Raw genomic sequence first — 17,210 nt, forward strand, 5'->3', positions numbered from 1 at the left:
ACTACTCACATTTACATGAGCACTCTGAAATTAGAAGATAAAATTATTCCAAAATGACTTTAAAAGGAATCAGGCTTATTCAGTCAAATAGGAGAATTTCTGGCTTACAGGCAAAGCATATTTGTTTTTTATTTAAATCTTTAAGATAATAAAATTGGAGGTGTCAGATGTGTGGTAAAATTGGAAGCATTTTAACACACATCTGATACCTCTAATTTTATTATCCTAAAGATTTAAATAAAATAAATGTTACCTGCATGATCACCACTCTGGGTTACTTACAAGAGGCTCTGATGAGGCAGATGCATGGAAGAAATTAGGTGGGTTGAAAGTAAGAGTTGCAAGGAACAAAATAAGAAAAGTGTATGCAATCAGTGGTACTAGTTAGGAGGAAATAGAAAAGAGAGCCACCGGTCCATATGCCTAATTTCCATGTCTGCAAAGAAAAGCCTCATAACTGGTGTAAAGATAATGGGCCTGATTCTGAACTCACTGGTTTTACACCATTTTAACACCATTGACTTCAGTGGGGTAACTCTTGGGTTACACTTGTATAAGTGGGAGGAGAATTTGGCTCATTTTATCCACACCAAAAGGAAAACAGCAATGTAATGTGAATTAGAGCATGCTCAAGGAAAAATAAGGCCAGTTATTTTGGTGCCCAGATATGAATTTTGGTCCCTGACTGTAGATACCATCGAGATTTGAAAGTTTGGGCCTTTGCAACTAATGGAGTGGTAACAGAAGGTAGCCTAGAAGAAGATAGAGAGAAATGAAAAAAGAAAAATGTTAATAATAAAGAAGGAAATGGTGGAATGTCATGGGGTAGGGGCGGTTATTAAAGTTAAAAGGCAATAGAATTGGGAAAAGCAAAAGCAAATTCATTATGTCAGTGTATTTTGGGGATTCATAAGCCAGAGATATTTATTATGTGTTAATATCTCTTTCTCACTGTTTCAGGCAAACTACAGCTACGACTGCTAGGCAGCACTGCAATTATGACTAAAGTTTGCATCTCAAATAGTAGAGAAATACCCACTGATGATGTACCCTTGCTTTACTATGCCAAAGCCTGAGCAAAATCACTAGTATGCATCTTAGCGGCTGTCAAGTCTCTTAGCTGTGGATTGTTTCCCGTGCATGTTTTATAGGGCTTTTTAGTCAATTTCACTGTCTTCTTCACAGTGTCTACCACCAATGGCAAGAAACAATCAGCTGTAATAACCATTAGCCAGTGGAGATTTTTTTCAGTTTGGCAGATTGGACAAAAGCAGCTAGGGGAAAGGGGGACCAAGCATGAAGCAATTATCTATAAGGTCAGGGGTAAGGGAGTCTGGGAATATAGTACAACAACAGATGGAACAGAGGAGGCTTCTCAAGTATGTATATAAAATGCTTGCAAAGATCCAGGTTGACATCCTCTCTCCACTGACATCAGTGGCAAAGCTTCCATTGTCTTCAGTGGGGCCAGGATTTCACCTGAATGGGTAACATTGTAACAGCATCCCTATGATAGGGGATGAGATCAACTGCATTTGTTTTTTGAGTTCCACTTTAGCACACCATAAAAATAATTCCTACCCAACATAAAAATCAGACCAAACCTTCTTTCAGGCTGCCCCATCTGGCTGTCTTAACATCCATGCTTTTCCTGAGCCTTTCTTTCGCATGTGCTGAGCTGCTTATGCTCCCACTGAAGCAATTCCACTCCATCTCATCCCTCCTCAGCCCAAGTGATAAAACCTCAAGTAACAGATCAGTGCTCCTAACCTATTGAAAAACATTAAGAAACCCACTTATTGTTCTGAAAAGATATATGTGAATAACCAATAATACCTCACATTCATAACACATCCATCTATATAATATATACAAGCACTAGAGATGAAGGAAGAGTATTATTTCAAAGGTAATTTTGTGTTAACCATGTTCATGAGCCGCCTATGTTTATTTGCTATGAGCATTCCAGTACTCAAGCATTTATTCACATCAATTTTCAGGAAAAGTAAATTTTTAGCCACCTGCTTAAATATTTTCTATGCCGGATTTTGAAATGAAATATTTGCAATAGGAAGTCTTGGGCCTGGCCTGGTTCTCCTTTCCTTTACACTGCTGTAAATCGGGAGTTTCTTCACTGAAAATGCAATAACAATTGTGTCAAGCTCGTGTAAGTGTAAGGAGAATCAGGCCATCTGTCTCCACAAGTGAAGTATAGAAAGAAACAGGGAAAAGCTATTTTTTCCTGTTACATAGTCAGAAGGAAAGTCTGCGGTATAAGACCAGCAATTTATGGGATTCCCTACTCTCAGATTAATGGAATCAGGTATTCATTACATACAGAAATACTATGCATATTCATCACCCCACTTCTGATGATGAAATCCTCCTGTTAGAGACCTCTGTGGACTGATCTCTCATGTTGCACGTGATCAGGACAGTGGATTTCAATTCAATCCCTTCCCTTTGTCCATGGAAGCAGGTTTCAGACTCCAGTAGGGCTCAACCAGTAACTTGTGGTTAATTTTAATTGTGTGCTCTTGATTCTAGGGACACATTACGATACATGTGTATCACTGAAGTGAAAAAAATGGGAACTGTTGGATGGGAATTTGTTTTTTGCCATCCAGGTAGTACCATGCTATCAGGTGTCTCTCCTTCCCTTCTTTTTATGGATATCCATTTATTTAAAGTGCCATTAAAGTTTGTCACCCTTGGAAGAGAATTTGGAACTAAGGGCAGAGGCAGACATCAAAAAGACAACATTTGCTAACAGGTACTGCCAGTTACCACAGTTATTTCTCATTCCCAGCATGCTGGGGATTTTCAGTATGTCAAATACTACTGTCGGTACTTAGCAAATGATGACTTTTTAATGGCAGCCAGTGTTGCTTTTCTCTCATACGTGGTGAGTTTAGCAATGGTTGATAAAGTGCTGTCCCATCTAGCTCCTCAGTGAGGTCTGCATTTGTGAGGCGTGGTAGCAGAACACACTCTTTTGGCCAGACTTCATGTCCCCCATGAGAGCCACTACAGCCAGTAAAAATCTGTTGTGCTGGCTGCTTTAATCTATGTTTCTGGAGCTGCGCTATTGAAGAAGCAAAAGGTCTCCATTTCTGATTACAAAGTTTGTAATTTCTGTTGCTTATCTCAGCTATGCCTCCTGAATCTAATGGGAAGGTTTCACCCTTAGCCATTAAAAAAACTTCTTATGAATTTTACAATATGTTTTTATATTCAACAACAAAACAGGATCTGTGTGCTGCTCAAATGTTAGGCCTTGCCTGTGCACTCCTTCCTGTACTGTATTGGCACCACAGACAAACACTAGAAAAGCTGTGACTCTCTTACAGTTTTTCACCCCATAAAGAAATGTTTGGGATGCTAAAAGCATCCTGAACTGTCTTGTCAATGTCTCATGTTTTTTGTTTGATTGGACACAATTTTGTCCAGTTCCACAAAAGTACAGCGAAGTACCATGAAGTTGAAAGGTTCTTCACGTAGGAGGAGGCAAGTTGGTAGTTTGGATTGGGGAAAGATCTGCATTGGACAGAACTCATGTGTGCAATCGCATGTGCTTTGTAACACACTGCCCTCACCTGTGTGACTTAGCCTGATCTCCTGTGTGACGTTTGTTTCCATTAGTAGTTGCCCCAATAAAAGGCCATCCTTTCACTGCTGAATTTCCTTGTTGTACTAGGCGTGCACAAAGAGGGCAAGCAGGGGCACAGGCGGGGGGACTGATCCTACTCCCATTGAACTCAGTAGCTTAATCTCACTGATTTCAACTGAAGTATCAATGCCCCATGTGGTATTTGGATCAGGATTAGCATGGAAAGTAAAGTAAGAGGGCATCATACCCTGAATTAAATTTGATGACCAGACAAATATTCATATTATTGTATATATTAATTGCACTCCTATGTTTCAAAAAGTATCTTGCCATTATTTGGAATGTCAAACTCCTATTGACTCTGCATGGAGCATTGGCAAAGCTGGGTTCCCCTTTTCCTCCAAACTGATGAACAGTTTGTATTTGAATACACACTGCCTGCACTTCACCACATATTGTCTCACCACTTCTCCCAGAAACTTCAGATAGATATTGAATAATGCAGATTTGAGGGTTAAGTTTTGTGAGATATGTGAGATCACCAAGTTTAATTACCATCTGACCTGCAGTCTTTAAAATATGGGACTAGTGTAGAAAATAGAAATAACGCTATGATCAGATGATATTTAAAATGATAGTACATAGTCAATAGTTAAAAGAATTTAAAATGTTATTTGTACCCTATAATATAGAGTGATTCCGAAACTAAAATTAATTCTATAACATTTTACATAGGTTACAAGACATTTTATTGTCTTGAATTATAGTATGATTCATTAGGTAATGCTCTTCCCTTGGCTTTAGACATAACAAGGGTTGAATTATCACCTCAATACTCATACTTCCTCATTATTGCTTTTAGTACATTAAAATGGGGCAAATTTTGCAGCTCTTGTGGTGTCTTTACTCAGGTAAAACTCACATTTACTGGTAAGGACTAAGAATTGCAGGTTTTAGCCCACTGTGTGGAAAGCAAAATGCACCCATTTCATCAGTATACAGTACAGCTATGTGAAAATTCACATAGATAGAAACGTCTTTTACACTCTTATACTTTTACCTTAGGGCCTGATCTTGCAGCCACTGAAATCCAAGGCAACATGCGCACTGACTTCATTGGTTTCAGAACAGACCCCTATAGAATCCAAAGTTTGTAACAGGGAGCTGTGCAAAACTGGTGACATTTTTTCCCCACTAAATTTCATAGAAAAATCATTGCCAATTTCCTTCAAGTGGTTTCTTTTCCCATAAATTTTGCCTTTCCTCAAATTTGGTGAAGATTGAAATTTCCAAAACTTCCTAAGTCCCATTTTCAAATGAGACTTAGGTTCCTAACGCTTGGTCCACACTGGGGTGGGGGATCGATCTAGGAAACGCAACTTCAGCTACGAGAATAGCGTAGCTGAAGTCGACGTTTCCTAGATCGAATTAAGTTTACTTACTGCGGGTCCACGTGGCGCAGGCAAGCTCCCCCGTCGACAGCGCTTCCTCCTCTCGGCGAGCAGGAGTTCCGCAGTCGACGGGGGAGCGCTTCTGGGATCGATTTATCACGTCCAGATGAGATGCGATAAATCGATCCCAGAAGATTGATCTCTACCCGCCGAATCAGGCGGGTAGTGTGGACCTAGCCTGAGTATATAAGTCACTTCTGAAGGTGGGACTTGGGTGCCAAAGTCACTTAAACACTTTTCAAAATTTCTGCATTGAGAAAGTGCAAAATTTCAGGTTCTGACGCTGGAATTTCAAAGGCACCGTTGGCTCAGAAATGGACCTTTTTCATGAGTAACGGATCCCACTTTCAAGTGAAAAAACTAAGAAATATGGCGAATGTTTGGTGAAATGGGCCCTATTTTGCAATCTGCAACAATACATGGAAAAAAACACATTTTGAGGATTTTCAACTTTTCTTGAAGTTATTACACATGTAGACAATGATAGAGGCTGGCCCTTTTAACTAGCTAGAAAATTATGAACAGTTCTGTTGCATACACTCTGGATTTGGCTAAGAGACTGGCAACAAAAAGCTGTTAGTAAAGGGTTTCAGGTATTTATTTCATCAGAGAAACCATTTCATTTGCCTCCTTGCAGATGTGTCCAACTGCATCCCTGGCAAAATACAGAAACATTCCTTTGAATTGCTTCAAAGAGCTGCACCTGATGTATTTCGTCACCCATAGCTTATACCTTCATTGCCACTCAAAGCAGTTCATCACCATTAGACTTCAAGGACTATTCATATAGGAACAAAACCCTTTTTAGTAAATAGCAGAGACTTAGAAGTCATGAGAATTTGTCTTCTCAACTCCAGTACCTGTACCCTCATTCTGCAAATGGGATGGAGTGATACTAGACAAAAATGTGTAAGGTACATAACACATAAGGTACATAAGGGGGAGGAATAGCTCAGTGGTTTGAGCATTGGCCTGCTAAACCCAGGGTTGTGAGTTCAATCCTTAAGGGGGCCATTTAGGGAACTGGGGTAAAAATCTGTCAGGGGGTTGGACTAGATGACTTCCTGAGGTCCCTTCCAACCCTGATATTCTATGATAACTCACCATGTAGACACTCAGAGCCTGATTCTGATACCCTTGCTCATGTTGTACAGTACCATACTCCAATATTAGCCCTACTGTAGTTAACAGGACCATTTATAGAGCAATGTGCTACTCAACATTAGTAATTGTGGCAGAATTTGGGCCTAAGATACTATAGTGATGAGTGCTACAGAAATAGCAATAAATAAATCACCTAAGAATGTATTTTTAACTGAAAATTTTAATTTCCTTTGGCATTTGAAAACCACTTCTAACGACAGCCATTGTGCTGAAAAGTGGGTTCACCTGTGACCCCAGCAGCATGGAATTCCAATGTAAGAGGCTGAAATACCATTCTCTATTCAGTTTTAATACAAGCTTAACATCACAGTAATTTCATTGTTCAATTTCTTTAAACGTTTGCACAACATCTTTGTTCTCCAAAATTAAGTGATGATTAAAGAAGGAAACTCTATGCTGTTCTGCTATGTGACACCTTGTAGCCCAAGTGTTTGGAGATTTCTGAAGCTCGCTATGATCTTTTTAAGCCTGCAAGGGCATGAGATGGGAAAAAGCTGGTTAGTTAATTATTATTGTGGCATTGTTCATACCAGTTCATGACAGGCTGTGTCAATACCAAAACAGGATTTGCTCCAGGCTCATTTTTATCGTACGATATTCCAGCAAGGAATCAAAGCTATGTGAAATAAACAAACGGTGTGTCCATTTTTGAGTTATTTGAAGTTAAACAAAATGGAAGTTTCATCAGCTTCATATTTTCTTTTGTCTTCATTTAACCCAGAAATCAGACCAAATTACATTGTCAAGGTGTTAATCTAGATAAGCGGCATGAAACCTAAAGAATCCTAGATTGCAAAAGTAATCAGAGAGCCTCATTAAAACTACCAGTACAAACCAGAATCTCTCAAAAACTACCATCATTTCTGTATGCACGTCTATAGTAACTTTTATTCAAGGATCCCAAGGTGCTTTGCAAACACTAATCTTCAGAATACCCCTATTAAGTATGTAAGTATAATCATTGTTCCCCATTCATAGAGGCACTAAAAAAGTATCCTGCTTGGTTGCAGTAGACTTTGCCTGTCCCCTACTCTCACTCTTCGCCAGGTACTTGTACACCAGCACATCAGAAGGTGGGATGTAGCCTGTTACATTTTAACAATGCTTCCAATTATTTTTCTCTCTTTTCTCTTCACTATTCTTCCTGGTTGTTCAGGTGTCAATACCTGGGAAAGTACCAGGCAGCCTTGCAGCCTGCTATTGTTGAAGCTCATGGCAAAATTTCCACTGACTTCAATGAGAGCAGGATGTGGCCCTAAAAGATGTATCCCACTAAGATAATAATGTTCAAATAAATGGCAGGTGGAATAAAGACAGGTAGCAGACTGCCGAAAATATATTCAGCAGCTTGTAACAATAACTCTCCAGGTAACCGTGACATTTGAGAAGCAAATAGAGAGACTAAAAAACATTGTAATAATCATCTATTTGGTGGGGTAACTGCCAACTTCCAATTTGCATTAAGTGCTAGGTGGACCCCGCAAGAGTCACAGGTTGGCCATGCAGTCATGTTACACAGGTTTGCAGTATGGATCTGTTAAGACATTCACCCTCAAAAGTAGTCTGAATGTTTTCTTTCCTTTCCTCCTGAGTGCTGTTTTAAACCAAGAACAAGGTGTGAGATCAGCATACAGTATCATACTGGGTGATAGGGTAGGAGTCAATAAGCCAATACCTAAAATGGGAGGAGGTAGAAGGGCAATCTAGTAGATGGACACTGAGTTAGGACTCAGGAGACCTGGGTTAGATATCGAAATCAGCCACAATCTTCCTGTGTAACCTTGAGCAAGTCATGTAAGCTACTCTGTGTCTCAGGTCCCATCATGAAAACTGGAATGATATTTCTCTACCACATAGGTGTGTCATGAGGATAAATGCCTGTGAGTTTAAAAGATTGTGGGATGGAATGATGACATGCTACAGGACAATGATTATTCATTTGAACTGGTTTATATGGTGTCTGACAGGAATGAGGCTCAAAACCCCGTACCGTTTCCTCGGCTGATGTACCTTTAGGGTCCTTACTTGAGTTTTATTCATTTCCTGCTCAGCCATATTCCATCCCACTGACGTCATTGAGCAGGGACAGAGTCAAACTTGAATAAGGCCCTCCATTTTGGGGTGTTATTTAGCCAGGTCTTTCAATAAGTTACCAAAAGTTGAACAATCAAACATGACCTTCTATCAGGTCAGGCTCATTCTTGGCAACTTCCCTCAGGACTCTGCCAGTTTTCCCATACTCAGGGCTTGAATACAGTTTATGCAACATCCTCTAGTGAGTACAGTGTATTTGAAGGAAAATCCTGCTGCTTCGTATCTTCTTTCATCAGCACTAGGGACAAGCAAGGCCTGCAGATGAGAATAGACTGAACAGCTGGCAGGCCATCTATCTACATAATAGGCATTCCAAGTACATAATTACACATTAGACTCATTTACTAGGCTATTGCTTATATGTTTCAAGCTAGTGAAGCCAAAATTTTCAAACGTGTGTGCCTAAAGTTAGGCACCTAAATCCAGTGGAAGATCTTTAGCTCCCTTGATATGGATTTAGGTACCCGATTTACACCCATAGGCATGAAAATTTCAGTCTGGATTTTTTATAGCTCTTTGTCGCAAGCCATTTGTGTAACTCAAGCAAATGCCATTATTTAAACTTTTGGATCTTCAGGCTCTGATTCTGCAAAGGAGTTTTTGCAGGCTGGCCTGTGTGCCCAGGTGGCATCCTACTGACCTACAAAGAGCAGTTTGCAGGACTGAGGTGTAATTTTGAACATAATTAAGATTGGGCTCCCTCCAGAAATACTTGGAAATTGTTTTAGGTGAATGACAGTTATTTTATAATCTCATACATTTTTTAATAATGCAAGGCAAGGGAATTTAGAAGTACTGGTTGGGAAAATTTTTTTTCCTGGATATTTTGAATTTCTCTTGAAAAGCCAAAACCCAAATACCAGAAATAATTTTGTTCTCAGTTGCCAAAAAAAACAAAAATTTTCATCCAAAAACTACAGATTTTGGCAAAAAAAATAATTAGGTTTTCAAAAAATCAAAAAGGAAAAGTGGATACCTCTGCAAAAACATTCATTTAGATGAAAACTCAATTTGCTATGGAGGAAAAAAAAGTTTTGATGGGAAATTTTTAACCAGACCTATAATTTAGTTTAGAAAAATCATATTTATGCTGTGACACAAGCCAATAAAAGCCAGTAAATTCTGAACTGAGACCAACGCCCAGTTCCTTTCTGTTGCCAATGGGGCTAATTTGTTCTGTACTTTTAAGATTTAACTTTGAATATCTTGAGTGTTTTTATCAGTTTGTGTTACACATTTAATTTTATTTCATATTAATTTGTGGGTGGTTGTGCAGAATAACCTTTAATATTTATATATGTGTCGTACTTAGCACTTGATGGATTTCATCAGATTGGTTTTAAAAACCACGTGTTTCACAAAAACTGTAAAGTACTAATGATTTTTTAAAAGATCATTTTTCTTCAAGTTTGCATGAACACATGATCATTAACTCTAATCATAATGGGCTTCAGCACCTTGAACTCAAGCTATGAAAGCCTTGAATTGCGACCAGAAGTGAAGAGAAAGCCATGGCAGTCTATGGAGCACTGGGACGAGATGTTTCTGGCAGCTAGCACCACTAAATAAACAGGCTGCTGCTTTCTGCACCTCCTCTAGCTTTTGAAGCATCTTCAATCATAGATCCATATAGAGTGCACTGTATTCATCCAATCTGTAGGCCACAAGGGCATGAATTATAATGTCAAAAAAAATGGGTGCAAATGTTGTGCTAAGCGTGATGAAAAAATGGTGTCTCCACACAGCCACCTGGAACTCCAGGAGCATTTGGGGAATTAGTAGTAGCTCACTGACAGAGAGTAATTAAATTCCCTCAATCTTGGGGCCAGACATTGTCCACAACCAACTTTGAAAATATTCTTCCCAACCATCCAGCTTCAACTCTTGTATCTGGATTGAGTGTCAGCTCACTCTCATCTAGGTCCCAATCTTATCCAGTTATTAGGAAAGCAAAGGGAATCCATCTGGGCTCAATAAAAAAGAGATGTAAAGCTCTGTGTCAGCCACATAATAATGGCACCACATCCCAAATTCTCCTAATGGTTTCATATACATTTTGAATGGCTGACTGCAGAAATCCTCATGGAACCCCACATAAGAGAGCCTAGGAATCAACACAACCCTCTGGAATCTCTGAATTATAAAAATAGGACTATTTCACTGTTATCCCATCTAACCTTGCCAGGGTCTCCAGACAAGCCAAGAAAATCTCATGCTCAAAGATTGTTGACAGAGTTAAAAGAATCAGCATGGACTGTTAAACTTTGTCCATCACTAGGAAGAGACCATCAGCAAATGGGAGACCACTTTGGTCTTTATTCCATACCCAGACTGAAAGCCTGTCTGGAAGGGATCAAGGAAATCTGAGAGTCAGTTTAGATTGGAGGAGAGAGTGCAGGAAGTTTTAGGAAATCTTGGACTTGCCACTGACGTGCTCTGTGGCTTTGGGGAAACCACTTCATCTTCCTGATTTATCATCTGTAAATTGAGGTACGGTAATTACATTTGCTCCCCAACCTCAAAGGGATTTTGTAATGATTAATTACTTAATGTGTGCAGGGCTTTGAACATGAAAAGTGTATCTGATGACTAGATCTGGTGCCAAAATTAACCCCACTACAACCTTCTCAATACCCTGTCTTAAAAAGAGCACAAGCATATAGCTAGAATTTAAAGCCCAAGCAATGGTTTCTTGAACACAGGTATAACCACCTAATGAGAGAAGCTGGCACCCTGCCTTCCTTAGAAAGCCATTAGCAGCAATCTTAATCAGCAATGGCCCCAATACCTCCCTGTTTGATTTTACTAACCACAAGGGGCATGTGTTCAGTGTATTACCAATTACAAGATCCCTACATCCACGATAGAGTTCAATTAATAACTTCCATGGCTTGCTTTCTGTGATACCTGGCTGCTTGTGTTCAGAGGATTGCAATAATTAATACTGCTGTGCTCACTTGTCTGCATTTAGCTTTGCTGACATGGTTATTGTAGCATTTGCTGTTCTGTACATAGCTCCACTGATAGTGACAACATTATGTGGGTGGCTGCTGGGGGGATTGGATTGCCCTTGTCTCATAATTTCACCTGATGTTTGATATTCAGCTGGCTTCAGGTCATTTTAATTATCAAAGCATTGGTGAGTGGACTGCGGACTGATATTCTCACTCTGGTTGCTGGCAAAATTTGCACTCATTTCAGTCTATCAGATCTTCGTCATTAACTCCTGAAAGAAAGCCCTAGGAATTCTTCCAACTAATTCATGGTTTTGTTGCTGACCAAATTAGGCTTTATATGACATAGCTGTATTTGTTTCATTTTTATAGTATTGATCTGTCATTAGACAACACAAAACTCAGCACTTCACTCAGGCTTCAAGTTATCCTATATTATTATTTTCATTGTGGTAGCATCTAGAGGTTCCAACCAGGGAACAGGGCCCATTGTGCTAAGCACTGTACCTACGTATAATAAAATGGCCTTAAAGAACTTGTACTGCAATTAGTTTAAGAAACTATTTCTTGGTGTTGATGATCTTACCAGTTATTGCCTCCTCTCTAATCCTCCTTGTTAAGGAGCATTACTGAGAGAGTGTAATAAAGCAACTGGCAATACCCGGAGATCTCAAATTTCCTTGACCCTTTTCGATCTAGTTTTAGGCCTGGATATGGTGCATCAACCACATAGGTTTATTAGTTGATGGTCTCCTTCTGACAATGCATAAAGATCACGTTTCCATGAGGATTCTTTAGTTGTATCAGTTGCTTTTAATGCAGTTGGCCATGACGTGTTAACACATCTTGGACTTGACAGCGATAAATGAATTCACAGAACTCAGAGGAATGGTAGCAGGCAATTGGTCTTTTGTCCCATGGCTGCCAAGTGTGGAGTTCTTTTATCACTGCACCTGATCAATAAAGAGACAATTGAACTGCTTAGGTTGCAGTGCCATTAGAATGTGGATGATACTCAGTTTACATTTGTTTAATCTGGTTCAGTCATTCATCTTTCCTAGTGTCTGGGTGAGATTGGAGCTTGGATAAGAGCTAGTTGGCTGATAGTTCAGAAAAGACAAAGGTAATCCTGATCAAAAACAGCCAAAGAAGGCTTAACTAAGGAGTATGCTATGTGTCTAAAGTTTATAGTCTAGGAGTTCTGCTAGATCATTGGTTGTTTCTGGGTGTACAGGTAGCAGGAGTGCCAATAGTTCACTTTTTCAGCTTCACTCGGCAAGCAGGCTGCAGCTTTTCCTCTCATTGTGGACCTTGCCATGATTATCCATGTCATTGTCACCTCCTAACTGGATTAGTGCAGTGCATTCTACATGGGTCTACCCTTGACGACCACTCAGAAATTCTAGCTAAGGCAGAGTGCCTCTGTTTCCATTTACTTAGCAGTGTTTTGCATATGAAGCATATTACACAAGTATGCCACAGATGACACAGATTCCCATATCATTTCTGGGAGGAATTCCTGGTGTTGGACTTGATCCATAGAGTTTTTTATGATTTGGCTTAGAGACCACCTCTGGCAGTTAAGATCAACTTGGACTCTCAAGCTGGCAGGCCCTAGGTTTGTCTGACAAGGGCATGATCAATGATGGGTCTTCAATTCTGGAGATCACTTTCTCCTTAGCCTGAAAAAGACCAAGTATTTTGATGTTCACATCAAAATGCTAATTATCATAGCAACTCTTATTACAAATATGATTTTCCACCTAAAAGGAAGCCTGTGTTATGCAAATAATGAAAAAAAAAATGAGAGAGAGACTTATATGTAACATAACTAACACCCAACCAGTGACCAGTTGACAAAGAGATGAGAAAAGTGCTAGGGTATGCTTTGCAAATTAATATACAACACATTGAATGTACTGAAAAATGCACTAAATATAGTATTTAGGGAAATATTAGCCACCCAGTATGGTACATAAATAACAAGAAAGAATCTGGGAACCGAGATATTAATTGTTGCCAGGCATTACATCTCATGAAATAAGGGTAGCCATTTTTTCATAAATATTGGCTCTAATTATTTTTAATGAATTCAATTCAGCTATTGTTGTTTCCCTTTTGTGTGACTGAGTCTTACTGGCCCAAATGTTCATAGTAAATACATTTCAAAGTTTCGAGAATGTGCATCTGTGGAAATGCAAATCTAAATTTGGACACTCCAGCTTTCATTCCACAAGTGATTTTGCCCTCATCCAGTTGGAACAGAAACAATATCGGGTGATTTAACTGACCAACCACAATTAAACAACACAGTTGAAATTTTTAGTATTCTGAGCCAATCCATAGATTGACAAAATTCAGAAGATGTTTGTCACATAATTGTAAATGGCATATACATTTCAGGAGACTGCAAAAGCATTCCACAAGTAGGAAAACAGGTTAGTTTAATCAGATACATTATTATTCACCTCTACCAGCCATGGCCTTACTGGCACAAAATATTATCTTGATTTGCTGCATTTTTCTCCTCTGTAGTTCTCCTGTATGGGTCTGCCATGAAAAGCCTCTTTGTGTTCCTCAGAGAAAGGTTCTGATTAATTAATTTGTACTCTGTATTTCATTGTAAACATCCTGAAACCCAGGATATTGTAATGTAGCTGATAGACAGGACAAACCATCAAACTGCTATCACCAGGCACCACCACTAGGAAGGAAAAGAGGAAGGAAAGGTTTGGCTGGACATCTCACAGGGAACATATCAACAGAACAAAGAAGCCTTTTTAAAAAACCTTATTGAGGGCGCAGGAACAAACCATCCCAATGTGCAGAAAGAATATGAAAATATGGCAGGCGACCAGCTTGTCTTGAAATCTTCAGTGAGCTTAAACACAAAAAGGAAGCTTACAAGAAGTGGAAACTTGGACAGATGACTAGGGAGGAGTATAAAAATATTGCTCGAGCATGCAGGGGTGTAATCAGGAAGGCCAAAATGCAACTGGAGTTGCAGCTAGCAAGGGATGTGAAGGGTAACAAGAAGTGTTTCTACAGGTATGTTAGCAACAAGAAAAAGGTCAGGGAAATTGTGGGACCCTTAATGAATGGGGGAGGCAACCTAGTGACAGATGATGTGGAAAAAGCTGAAGTATTCACTGCTTTTTTTGCCTCGGTCTTCACAGACAAGGTCAGCTCCCACATGCTGTCTTGGGTAACACAATATGGGGAAGAGGTGAGCAGCCCTCAGTGGTGAAAGGTTAAGGACTATTTAGAAAAGCTGGACATCACAAGTCCCTGGATTCAGATCTAATGCATCTGAGGGTACTGAGGGAATTGGCTGATGTGATTGCAGAGCCATTGGCCATTATCTTTGAAAACTCGTGGCAATCTGGGGAGGTCCAGGATGATTGGAAAAAGGCTATTGTAGTGCCCATCTTTAAAAAAGGGAAGAAGGAGAACCCAGGGAACTACAGACCGGTCAGCCTCACCTCAGTCCCTGGAAAAATCATGGAATAGGTCCTCAAGGAAACCATTTTGAAGCACTTGGAGGAGAGGAAGGTGATCAGGAACAGTCAACATGGATTCACCAAGGGCAAGTCCTGCCTGACCACCCTGATTGCCTTCTATGATGAGATAACTGGCTGGGGACCAACTGGCTAAGCAGCAGTTCTGCAGAAAAGGACCTGGGGATTACAGTGGACGAGAAGCTGGATATGAGTCAGCAGTGTGCCCTTGTTGCCAAGAAGGCTAACAGCATATTGGGCTGCATTAGTAGGAGCATTACCAGCAGATCGAGGGAAATGATTATTCCCCTCTATTCGTCATTGGTGAGGCCACATCTGGAGTATTGCGTCCAGTTTTGGGCCCCCCACTACAGAAAGGATGTGGAAAAATTGGAGAGAGTCCAGCAGAGGGCAATGAAAATGATCAGGGGGCTGGGGCACATGACTTACGAGGAGAGGCTGAGGTAAAGTGGGCTTGTTTAGTCTGCAGAAGAGAAGAGTGTGGGGGGATTTGATAGCAGCCTTCAACTACCTGAAGGAGTGTTCCAAAGAGGATGGAGCTAGGTTGTTCTCAGTGGTGGCAGATGACAGAACAGGGAGCAATGGTGTCAAGTTGCAGTGGGGGAAGTCTAGGTTGGATATTAGGAAAAACTTTTTCACTAGGAGGGTGGTGAAGCACTGGAATGGGTTACCTAGGGAGGTGGTGGAATCTCCTTCCTTAGAGGTTTTTAAGGCCCGGCTTGACAAAGCCCTGGCTGGGATGATTTAGTTGGTGTTGGTCCTGCTTGAGCCAGGGATTGGACTAGATGACCTCCTGAGTTCTCTTCCAACCCTAATCTTCTATGATTCTATGACAAGAGCATTGCAGATGAAGGACGGTGCATTTTAGTCTTCAGCCAATTCCTTATCCACAGAGGACCAAATTCAACCTGATGTAAGTGGGAGGCATTCCAGTGACATCAATGGAAGTCATACCCATTTACAACAGGGCCAGATTTCACCATGTCTCCAGCAGGACAACGTGCATAAGTGTACATAAATCTTGGAAAGATCACTTTCAAAAACGCCAGAGGCTCTTTATTATGGTAGCCATTAGGATCTTGGATGTGTCATATTTCTGTCATGCGAAACATTTGATAATAACATACACTTGTGAATCAGCAATTTAGGAATTCAAAAGCTGGACTTGTGAAATCAGTCCAGTCTGATGTTTTCTTTCCCCTAATTCATATTGGCAGCTGGCAACAAGTTTTGAGTGGTTCCAGGAAGTAGCAGAATTCCTATGTCAGAATGGATAGTTCAGCCTGGGGCTGGATTGGCATAGAAACAATGTGTGCAAGACTTCTCTAGTGAGTAGAGTCTGTAAAATCTTCAGTCCTATTCCCTCCATTGCTGGGCAGTGTTTAGTGGAGTGAAAAATAGAAAGCTGCCGAAGCAGCTGCCACCTGTGTGTGATATCCCAATTGCCCTTACAAACTGACTTTGTGCCCAACATTCCCTTGGCTTCAGAAGACATTTTGGAAAGTGATATGGCGGTCTCAGATGGGCACAGGATAATCCATTATTGCTATATCAAATCCTACTGAGGCCAGGAAGAGATAGTGAGGGAAGAATGCTTTTTTTTAAGCAGCACAAATGCACAGCTTATTCCTTTTCAGTAAGGGACTGCAATGTATGCAAGGCAGAATCTTCCTTTGTAGCCTCATCCTCAATTCAGGATAGTCAAAGTCCTCAGAAGAACAACTACAATGACTCACAAAATACAAGTTATCGGTTTGTGTTCATCTGAGAGCATAGTGATTGTCTCATTTCAGCCACAGAGTTGTTATTGGGGCATTTAGTTCACTAGCTGAGGTACAACGCATGTTGGAGTTCTAGTTACTTCCATTTTGTCACTTGTAGTAATATTGCTGAAAGCCAAATTTGTCTAAATAGCAGTGGAGTGATGTGGTCAGCAGACAGTAGTAGCAGCCAAAGGTGTAGGGGTGTTAGCAGTAAGTAGGATATTGATCACAGTACTGTTGGTTTCAAAAACATTGCCCTCACTGTCTGCAACAAGAATTTGCTCAGCATCAAAGGTCAATGGTGGGTGTGTGAGTTTTAAATGAATGGTGAAGGCCTCTACCTTCACTCACCCTTTTGTGACAGAAACATAGTTGGCCCAGCAAAGATCACTTTTTCTTAATGATAGAACATTGCATGCAGATTATGTCCTGTCTCTTCTTGTGACTATGGGAATATCAGGTGTGGATTCACTATTATTGTGGGCCTTACCATACACATGCAAAGTGATGTTGTAGCAGATGAAGTGGGCAGGAATTGGCCTTCTTCCACTTCCTTCTCTTTGATCTAAATGAAGCATAACAAAAAAAGGAAAGGAGAGGGTTGATGGTAGAGGCCTGTCTTTAAGTAAAGAAGAATGGAGATCAGAACAGTAGTA

At 40.3% G+C, this 17,210-nt stretch overlaps 1 protein-coding gene across 3 annotated transcripts in view; it reads left to right on the forward strand.

Moving 5' to 3' along the window:
• GRIA4 (glutamate ionotropic receptor AMPA type subunit 4) overlaps positions 1–17,210 on the forward strand; it is a 285,499-nt gene that overhangs the window by 238,587 nt on the left and 29,702 nt on the right. The window lies entirely within an intron of this gene.

The sequence above is a fragment of the Terrapene carolina genome, unplaced genomic scaffold (genome assembly GCF_002925995.2).
Source record: "Terrapene carolina triunguis isolate 2854851 unplaced genomic scaffold, T_m_triunguis-2.0 Scaffold138, whole genome shotgun sequence".
Taxonomy (NCBI): domain Eukaryota; kingdom Metazoa; phylum Chordata; order Testudines; family Emydidae; genus Terrapene; species Terrapene triunguis.